Consider the following 11,131-nt stretch of genomic DNA (forward strand, 5'->3'; position numbering starts at 1 on the left):
AACCAGGAACCTTCTCGCTGCGAGGCAACAGTGCTAACCACCAAGCCACTGTGCTGCCCCATGGTTTTATCATCATTCTATATTGTACATTTCTGTATGAGCAACAGCTCACTAATTTCAAAGTCACAAAAACTATTCCTTAGATGCTCAGACTATTAAACGTTTATGGCACATCTTGTCAGCACCCAAGAAAAATGACAAAGTAAACAACCAGTTCCCACAGAAAGGTAAAGTCAACACTTTAAACGTACAGCATTTACGACACATTATGCTTTTCTTAATTTGTCATAAAGAAAGAAGAACAAACAACATTTCAGATGTATGTTTTTTTTTTTTTTAATTTATTCAATTATTCAAATTCTATTTATTTCATGAATAGGAATTTTTAATCCACGTGGTTTATGGCTCCGGTTGGGAGTTCCTGTAGAGTGTTAGTGTTGCAGGAATCCCACTGAGCCCACTGGAATGGCTATTTCACCTCTGCACATCGTAATCCATCTGAATAAAGATTCTGTGAAGGTTAAAACAAATACATTATATGAAATGCAATCACTTTGTTTGTGTTCCTCCAAATCTATGCCCCTCATTTTATTTCAGTATTAAAATCCACTGCAGTAGTCTATCATGCAATACGGTACACTTTAAAACAGTGATTCTCAATTGGTGGACCAAATGTGGGCCCAAAAGTATAGCTAAATAGTTCTTCTTTTTTAGAACTACTTCTCAGTTGTTGCACTTTTTTATTGCATGTATTTTACAGGAAAACACCAGCGGAATCTGTTCAAAGTGGATGTTGCTGAAAAGTTTAGATTGTTATGTCAGCTTTATATTTAAAGCTTGATTAAGTGACTGAAGTGGTTAGTGGATAAGCTGTATTCTTTTTGCAACTACTTCTCAGTTGTTGCACTTTTTTCATGTTTGTGCAAAGTTTGAGATTAGGTCCATTTTATTTTGACTGTTTTATCTTCATACACAATATGAACTCAAGATATTTTGTTTGTTTTTTCTTGTCAACTTCATATTATGTGTTAATATAAATTTATATTTAAATTTCACCCATGTGACACACTCCAAGAGGGTCAGTACTGAGACTGTACTGTACTCTACTGTATGTTATAGAGGGATAAAAAATAATAACAATGTTTCAAGCAGGTGATGTCCGGAGATGGCTTTAAAAATGATTTGGTTTAAAAAAAAAAAAAAAATAGACGTACTCTTGAAAGACAACTCTTTCAAGTATTGTTAGATTTCTGTTTGGTTGAAAAAAAAAAACGATTTAAAAGGATTTGCTTTGCTCCTTCTATGGTGGATAATTTCATTAAGCAATTCAAGAAATCTAAAGCAGTTTTAGTGCATAAAGGGAAAGTGTGCAAACCTCTGATCAATCAGGGTTTAAAACAATTCTGAATCAATCCATCGGCAAGGTAACCTGACTGGGTTTGATCAGCTCCCAGTGATCAAGTTAAACCAGCATAGAATTAGACGGGTTATCTTCAAGCACCAACTTTCTACTTTCAGCTTGAATCCATCCAGGAAGTAAAACAAGTGCAGTTCTTCGACTGACCACTGGGGTGTAGCTCCAAAAGGCAGTCAATATTCACTGACTCCCATCTAAAAATGTCCAACTTTGCAGTAGAAATATATTCACAAACTCATTCAAAAACTTATTTTGGTCTTTATGACTATGGTGGGGGGATTATTTATTTATTGGATCACATAAAGTAAAATTATGTAAAACAATAGATTTTACTATAACTCGGAGGACAGTGGTCATTTCTAATTTGATCAACTTTTGAAAAGTGAAGTCCAGTTGCAAATATTCACTGGTCTCTGCAGATCATCTGGCATTTTCAAGTGAAGGTCTGCAGGTCCCCCACAGTATATCAGTGCTGATAGCAGCAGCCCAATAAAGAGTGAGCAGTACGTCAAGTCCAGTTGTCGTTTCTGTTGGGGCTCTTGAAATGATTATGTTTGCACCAATTTGATAAGGTTAAATGTAAAGTAATATTGACCAATGTCAGATGTCAGCATAAGCTAAGTCAGCAAAGCTAAAATGGCTAACTGCGATTAAAGAAGGTGGATGTGTTCCAACTGTCTTCGTTCATTCTGCCTATTTGATATACAAGAAAAAAGAGGCTTCACAACGATTCTTCTGGAAACTGATGGGTGACAACATCAAGGGTTTGTCTAGTGGTATAGTCTTTGGTTATCCCTTGTTACCCATGACCACCTTAAAGCCTTCTCGGTAGCCCCCGAGGCCCTTCTGAGTGTAGTTCTCTTGGGTGCATCCTTGATCCCCAGGACAGAGTTGGTTCTAAAGCTATTACGTAAGCTATTAAGTTCTTCCCTGAAGAAGAGGAAGATTGGGTTGCTGACTCTTCCTTCTCCAGTTTTCATATTTCTGGGTTACTTGCTATCTCTCCAGCTGTCACCGCTCATTCACGGTAGAGTCAGTCAGTCTGCTCCTGAACTGAAACATTTAATTTCTTGGTGTCTTGAATGTCAGAATGCATTTTCAGTTTTGTGAGAAGGCATGGCAACATCACAAAGTGGCTATCTCAAACTTTGGAATTGAGTGCAGACTAGAAATGAAGAAATTAATGTATACTACTAAATGCAATAATAGGGACCTCCCAAAAAGGTTAATATCTTGGTTTTATATTTTGTGCAAAGAAACAGAGGTCAATGTGCATTTAAAAATCATTGTGCCGTTTATTCACATTTTTTATAGTGTCTAACCATTTTTATGTGTCCTAATTTTATTTTTATGTGTCCTTATGTGTCATAAATGACTCTAAGTAAATCATTCTCCAAGCTTATATACAGTATTGTAACGTAAACAAGGGACATCAGATAATGATGCTTTGAAAAGGGCAGGATGTAAGAGTGACATTGCATTTTTCAACAAAAATAATCATGTATGATGTCATTCATCTCAGTAACATAGGAGACTTAAGTCCGGATTAACAGGGGATTCATATACACTGAAAAGTCACCTTTAGAAGCAGAAAGAGAATATAAAACTGAGTTTATTTACATGGTGTCAAGCAGAATGTATTATGAGAGGATATGGTCAAACAACAGGTACATTGATGTGAAAATTGAGTTGTATCTGAAAGTGAGAAAAACCATGTCTTCCTTCCCATCTGCACAGCACTGTGATATCTTATGTTCCATTCCCTCTGTCACAATGTGCCAAAGATGCCGTTAACTGCACCTGGCAGTCAAACACAGTCAATGCAGATACCAACAAATATGCACACACAAACAGTCAATATAGATTCACGAATCTACCCAACATGCATGGCTTTAGAATGTGGAGGGAAGTCAAAGGGAAACAACCCACATAGGCACAGGAAAAAGACACAAACTCCACAGAGGATTTGAACAAGAAACTCTCCAGCTGTGCTGGTGCTGGCCACTACACCACTTTGATGCCTTCAAAGAGTCTTTTTACTTTTTTTAACAGACCTTTTTTTATGAACAAATTGAGCTCATAAAAAAAAATGCTGTCTTATTTTTGTAGCCACTAGGTAAAATTGTTATACTCCTCTCAAGAGTAGGTGGAAGTCTCAATCCACAGACCGTATAAAGGCGAGATACATTGGACAGCTATGTCCTCTGTGTTGTTGGAGATCTAGAGAGATTGCCAAAGCACTGATGGAGGCTACAAATAATAAGTAATATGACAACTTATTATGGATTGAGATATTGGCTATCTTTCCATTCCTGGATGCAAAACAAAGATTAGTGTCATGAGCTTTATCTGTAACATATCATTCATTTTTAAATTATTGTGACACTATGGAAAATGCAAATAAAAAAACAGCAAAGTTTACTTTTTTTGTTTTGGGGCCGTGTTACATTCAACACATATAAATTAATATTTGTTGTTTTCATTTCATAAAATTATCTGTTGAAGTTATCCCATTACTGCACAATAAATAATTCTTTGTTAGGCTACTAGACTCAAAACTCCACTTCTTCCAGAAATATATCTCTTTAATTCAATTAATAATGAGATGCAAAATACTCTTCTTTCGAGCATTGGCAGAGGAACAGACATCTGATGAGACAGACCACAGCTGCCCCTGGAATATGCACAGTCATGGATCAAAATATCCATTGCATGCAAGATTCATGGGCTTGGAAAACAAGGGCGAAGTGAGCCAAGCTCGCTGTAGTGAAGAGCAGAGGACACTGGAAGTGCCAACGCGCGAGAGACATGAGGTTCTGCCTGGGCCGTCACCGGTGAAACCTGCACAGAGAAAATAAACGATGGCTGCCTTTCCTCTCAAGCTGGCAAAGTGTCCTTGAGTTAAACGCTTGTGCTTCCATGTTTTCACAGATTCTCTGCACTTTCGAAAATATTCATGCATTTTTCTATTTTAAAAACAAGGCTAAAAGAGACAGAACATTAACAAGTGGAGATTTGCTCTTTTGCTTTGCGATTAACAGAAATTTATTGTCAGATACAGTACATAGTTCAATTAACTGAAGAATGTAACATCTAATAACCTTCTAGCTTTAGCTCATGCAATAGCTACAAGAAAGAGTTAACAACAAACAGAATATTTTACATCTACTTTACAGAAGTAAATGCAAGTTGCCATCTGGGGATCGATAGAGATGTCAAGGTAGGCAACTCTTAACTGAATTTTAAAGGAAGTCCATCTTCCGGTGGCATTTAATTTTATTTTTTGTTTCCAGTTTAAATTTTTAAATGAAGAAATCATTTTATCTAATGTAATGAGCATGGGTTAGACCCATGCAGCAAGCTTCACACACAAACTGTGTGTTGTCAGCATGAGGACATTATCCATTGTTGCATCGACCGTCAGCCTCAGAAGATGCAAGAGACAAGTGGATGAACAGTTTTTCAAAGCAATTTCAAAGCACGACTCATGAGGGATTGTGCCTATAAAAAGAAGTCAGAACCATTTTTTCAAAGTGCATAGGTGCATAGGTTCAACTCTTCGCAACATTAGCATGTTAGCATACTCGATGAAAATATACATTATGTAATTTATCCAACTGTATGTCTTGTACTTTAGTTTGTTTGTTACGTCCAGATGGAGCTCTGACAAACTTTTGCAGTTACTATTAAACTGTTGGTAAAGTATTAGTGTGTTGGTTGTTGTTCGATGGTTGTCATTGGCATCCAAAGATATGTTTGCATGATGCGCAAACCTGCAATAATGATCTGAAAAGAGGAATCGCTTGTACACCCACTTAGCTGGTATCCTGACAACTCTGAACTGGGCTGTCAAGGATGGAGAAGGTTCCTATGAAACTTTAGGACTTTGGTATTAGAAGAGATCTAAGGCATTAGCAGGGTATCGATTAGAGTACAGTTCCTGTGGGGTTAAGACTAATAAACGTAAGGTCCTTTTTTTTTAGCTTTTTACATAAAATAATTAACATAATTCAGCCACAAGCCTTCGCTATGCTCCTCCGCTCAATCCACATCACATGGGATTGCGGAGTGAGTTGAGTTTAGTGGGGCAGAACAAAGTTTCTGGTCAGCCTCAAAGAAATTCTGAGGAACCACATAAAGATCCCTTATTATGAAAAAGTGATACTTTGCTTACACTGTTAACAGTAGGGATGGAGTGACGTTGACGTTATCTGGTGATGCTGACCAACATGGAAGCTCAGTGGGTGGCTGGATAGGTGATAGAGGGATGGGTTTATTTGGCAGGTATAGTTTGTCAGGATTACCTTTGTCTAAGGCAGAAAGGGACGAGTGAATGACCCCTCTTTTTTCAATGTGTATTTTGACAGTCGGTCAATATTGAAAGAAAGAAACAGCTTGTTCAGCAAAGTAAAAGAGTGGAAATGGAAGATCTCATATGAATAGCAAAAAGTAATTAAAGAGAGCGAAATAAGTGATTCAGGCTCTCTGAGGACAAAAAAGGGACACTAAGGATGAATTTTTCACATTAAGAGAAATCTACACAAAGGGATACATTACGTACTGTATAAGTGGTTTAAAATAAATTATGGCATGGGATTTTTATTCTTATTTTTTCTGTACATGGCATGAGCAATTGCATTTGCAATGCCTAAAATACTTATAAATTCTTCAATATACTTTTTTATTGGTCATTAATACCATCATGGCCATTAACAAATAAAGAATCTCCCATATCCCAACTTCTGGAGTCTGTAAAGGTTTGGACATTAGGTAAAATGCCAATTCAATTAGTTAACCTTATGAAGTCATATATAAAAAAAAAGAAGGGCTGCAAAGGTTGAGGGTGGAGATGGAAAAAAGTACCGAAGACAGTGGATACAGAGCAAAGACAAGTTATTATGGACTGGAGACAATTTCCCACAGAAAGAAAAAAAGACAAGCAGGAATCTAAAAGCAATGGAGGGGCAATTGTTGGAGAAATACAGATACTTTTAAAGAGCTAACTAAATGCAAGAAATATTGTCTAACAGAGGCAGAAAACAAGAATAAGCCTTATAAGATCATAAAATCTGATATTAAAGCACCAAGCTTGTTAGCCTTCGTGAGCTGTTGCAAATCAGCACAACCTTCTACACTTTGGGTTCATGAGAAACATGCAGAACTCATGTTGACTTTGAAGCTACCATGGTAAAACAATGATGCAATAATATTATTCAAAACATCTTTCAGAAATTTTAGTTTTTTTCTTATTAACAAATGAAAAGCCACCCAAATAAAGGTAAATATTTTAAGACCCATATTCAGTAACTGTAAATACAAACTGAGCTGGACTGTGTTTTGCATACATGTACATGTTAAATGACAGCAGTGCTAAATGCTCAAATGCTAACATGCATAATTACAGTAAATACAATTTTGACTGAGGAGCAAAACAAAAAAGGACGTAGGAAGAACAGATAAGTGAGAATTTTAAGATTGGTTGGAAGATAGGGGAAGGAGGGAAGGCCAGGACAATAAAAAGGAAAATCAAGACAGTGGACACACTTATCAGTCTTGTTTTGCATCTTCAAACAAAGTGAGCTAAATGCTTGAGGCAACCATCCATAGCTTATAAAAAAGTTAAAAAAATGAATTGTATGAGTGAGGCAGCTCATTATGTAGAGGAATAACAGGCTCCCAGATGAGAGGACTGTAATGTTTGTACTGTTTTGTGCAGCAGACTAAAAATTTTGCTAAAGTGTTACATTCTATTCAAAGCATTTTCCCAACTGATTTGCCCAGAGCATTCCATTTCATTTTACATCCCCCAGCCACTTAAATTAACAAAAGATTTTTTTTTTTAAATCACCTTATTGTTGAAACCCCTCATATTATTATTCTTTTGTCTCTCCCTTTTATTTTCTCCTTTCTCCTGTCATCAGCTTATTTCACATATGCAATCTCGTCTTTTTCGTGAGTCTCAATTAAAGTGTTTTGAATTGAATTGAATTGAATCAATGTCCCTGTGTGGTTGCATCTTATTAAAATGTGTACTTTCAAATGATTCTGCAAAGGCAAACTGTTTTGCCCGCGAAACTGAAATCATACCTTTTGTTGTTTGTATGAAAATGTATGCACCCTTTTTTGTTGTTTTTTTCTCTGGATTGGTTTGGAAAAAATATTACACAACAGCAAAATGAAGTGACTGAACATGACACACTTTTGATTTTTACTTCACAGTTTATCGCTGTTTCTTCAGATCCTGAAACGGAGCCCGTTTACTTGGCGCAAGTATCAAAGCAACCTATTTTCAGCCTTTTGTAACAGCAAATATTAATCTCTACAGTTATTCTGTATCCAAAACATGATAATTATTTTTTTCACACAAAATTGACAGAGCTTCAGCAGAGCTGCGCATGGTGGAACTTCTCTCATCCGCTATTGGACGGTTTATTTGTTCAATAGTCTTCGCTGTCTTGCTGATAACAAACTCATTTGCAATGTTTAACATGCCCATGAGACGAAAAACGAGGCCGTCGCTGCAGCGCTGCTGGTAGAGGATGAGGAACTCAGAGGAGGTGACTGGCTTGATTGTGATGTTCAATTAATAGTGAACTCATCGGCTCCTGACAAACATCAAAGTACCCCCCACTGGGGTAAATGAGCCAGAGCAGGATAATCTGATGCATCAAGGATTGAGTTAGAGTATATTATCATTATCATACTGTATCTAATTATTTAAAATGACTGACTTGCCAAATAAACATAGAAAACAAAGAGGCAACTAAAAAGTGTTTTTGCTTGTAGGAGAAAGAGTGTAGCATTTTCATCAATCTTCTAACCGGCACCCTGGACAGTTGTGAGACACACATACAAACATGGATTCAAAAGAGGGTCAATCGTAACCCACCTACCTTCATCAGCGTCATTCCCATCTCTGGTTCACCCAGAATAAAAAGCAGCTTAGACAGTGGGACCCTGCTGCAGTTTGTCGCAACAAAGGAGTTGTGTGGAGTACCCTGTGGGCCTGTACTTTCTGGCTGGCAGCTTTACATATAAAACAGGCAGTCCTATCTGTCTCCGCACAGGCTGCGGCCACAAAGTCTGCTTACCCAGCTTTGAGCACTCTGAGGATCCTCACTTTGGAGTTCTGCACAGGAAGAGATTAACAAAAAACACCAAACATCAGTCTTCTGTTCATCCCTCAGACAGGAAGGAAAAATATGAATCACTGAAAACTTTGGTCAAATGAAGTCCACTGCTTCACTGACAGTACAGGAAATCTCTGGATATATCCATCAAAGCGGGAGATGAATCGGCCTTAATCTTCTGGAATATTTTCTTTTAATGCTTCTTCAAAATGACATTTTGCGACTCACCATGTTGCATCATAGTGCACTTCAAACTGATACAGAGTTTTAGTTACTAGTTTTGCACGAGAGCATTGTCTTCAGCAAATCAAATCTATTTGAATCTAGCCTATGCATTGGTCTTTTTGGAGAGTTAGTGTAGGCCTATAATGAATTACAAATTATGACATCGGAAGTGATCAATTCAAATTCACCGTAAATCCAAATAAAAGCTCCGACACAAGAGCATGCTGACATCTACAGCATGCTATATGAAGATGCACTTCTATGTTGGCTGTTCTTAGTAAGCAGCGATGAATAGCTGGGCAATATAGGTGGTTTACATGTCTGAAGTAATGTCCAAATTAATACCTGGACCAAAGGCTTCTGATTAGGATATATTAATGCAAGGAGATGGTCAATGATAGTCACCTGTCCTGTAAGTGGTTCTATTGTCCTTGCTAATAAGTGTATGATTGCTGGGATTTTGTGTGGTTTTGTTCAGATGTTCTTTTCAAACAAAAGTTTGCTTTTTGTTTGATTGTTTTTTGCTGACAGGGACGTGTATTTGTGCTCTTCTTTCCTGATTGTACACAAATATGCTTTACACTTAGAGGAGCTGGATTTTTTCTGATAAAAGCTTGTGGATCATGGAGACTTCTATTTGTCATGGGTTAGCCATCCACCCTTTATGTATACCCACTAATTCCTATACCAGCAGTTTTTGGGCAAAAAGCAGGGGTATTCCCTAGACAGGTCACCTACAGTGAAACAACCACAGATGCACTTTTACAGGTGGTTTAGAATCATCAATGACCATGGCATGCATGTTTTTGGACTACGGAAGAAAGCTGGAGTACACCCACAACTTCAGACAGAAGCATCCCTGGCTGGGAGTTACAGGAGCGCTCTTACTGGGAGGAGCCAGCACAAACCACTGAGCCACTGGCAGCATGTGCGGCAGCCAGCAGCCTACCAAGTCACAATATTTTAAACTTGACAAAGCCTGCAGACAGTTTTTTGCACAATTGCAAGATATTTCCAGGCATACATACATTTTTCTTCAAAACTTTCATTAAAACATGTGTCCTGTTAATTTTCCTCTTTAAATAGAATATGAATTCCTTTTAAACCTTTGTCAAAAACTTGACGTGCAGCTGGAAATGGAAATGATGATCATCATTGTTGAGTGTGTTACTCTCCTGACATCTAGTGGATATGTTGAGATACTTCATGCCCTTCACTCCAGTAACACAATCTTCTCCTCAGTCTGTACCAAGATAGCAAGTTGTCATATCCATAGAGTAAAATACATTTGTATGAACTTAAGAGCCAAATGACCACATAAGATTACTGCAGATTTTGACACAGTCCATGTAGCAATAGCATGTGTACAGTAAACACACACTTCCAAATATAATGGTGAGTGTTCTCACCGCTTTATTAAGTGTACCAGGTGTCATTCATTTAAAAAAAGATTCAGTCTTATGAACAGCAAAAATACTCTGCAGAACCTTCAAGCTCCCAGGTCTCTTGTCGAGGGCCATCAGCTTGCCGTCAAAGTAAACAAAGTTCTGTCTATGGTCCACTAACTTTAGCCATAGCAGTCAGAGCAACAAATAAACAATCAGGACAGTGAGCCCGAGGACCAGGGTTAAAGAACACTGAAATAGTTCATATTCTACTTTCAAAGATTACATGGTTTACAAGACACCATCAAATCTGAACAGAATCATTTGGACTTAAAAGGAAAGAAGGAACATTGGACAAAAATCTGTAGAGCCTCAGTGACATTCAGCTATAGCCTAGCAGGGCTCAACATTAACCTTGGGAAAATCGAGGTGAATGACTGAATGGAAACTGAACCTATTCCTTCAACTTCAAAGTGTATCATTTCAAAAAGGCACAAGCGCTGATTTATCTTACGAGGGATTCACCACAATATACTCTAATACTATAAATTTAAAAAAGATACTAATAATATACTATACCACGTGACTCAGGCCACCCTCTGGTTTGCAGCTTAAGTAGACATTCATCATACTGCTACAGGATTAGCAGTGACTGTAATGTTCTGCCCCCCCGCAGTCACTTTACTGAACACTGATGGAGAAACCGGAAGACTAAGAAGGTGGAGCATTACCAGTATCCCAATTCCAAGCTGTGATAACTTGAGATACCAGGTTTATCGTTCACATCAATTCAAGCGTATGTTACCACAGCAAAAGGAAGGTGTATCAAACATGTTTTCTGGGGTTTGACTTTTACAATTAGTCGTTTACCTTTTTTTTATAATTTTTTTTACATATATAGATTATGTAATTATATTATATTATTATAATTATATATTATACTTTTTTTTATCTTTTGAGTAATAGCACATCAA

The sequence above is a fragment of the Cololabis saira genome, chromosome 12, assembly GCF_033807715.1.
Source record: "Cololabis saira isolate AMF1-May2022 chromosome 12, fColSai1.1, whole genome shotgun sequence".
NCBI classification, from domain to species: Eukaryota; Metazoa; Chordata; class Actinopteri; order Beloniformes; family Belonidae; genus Cololabis; species Cololabis saira.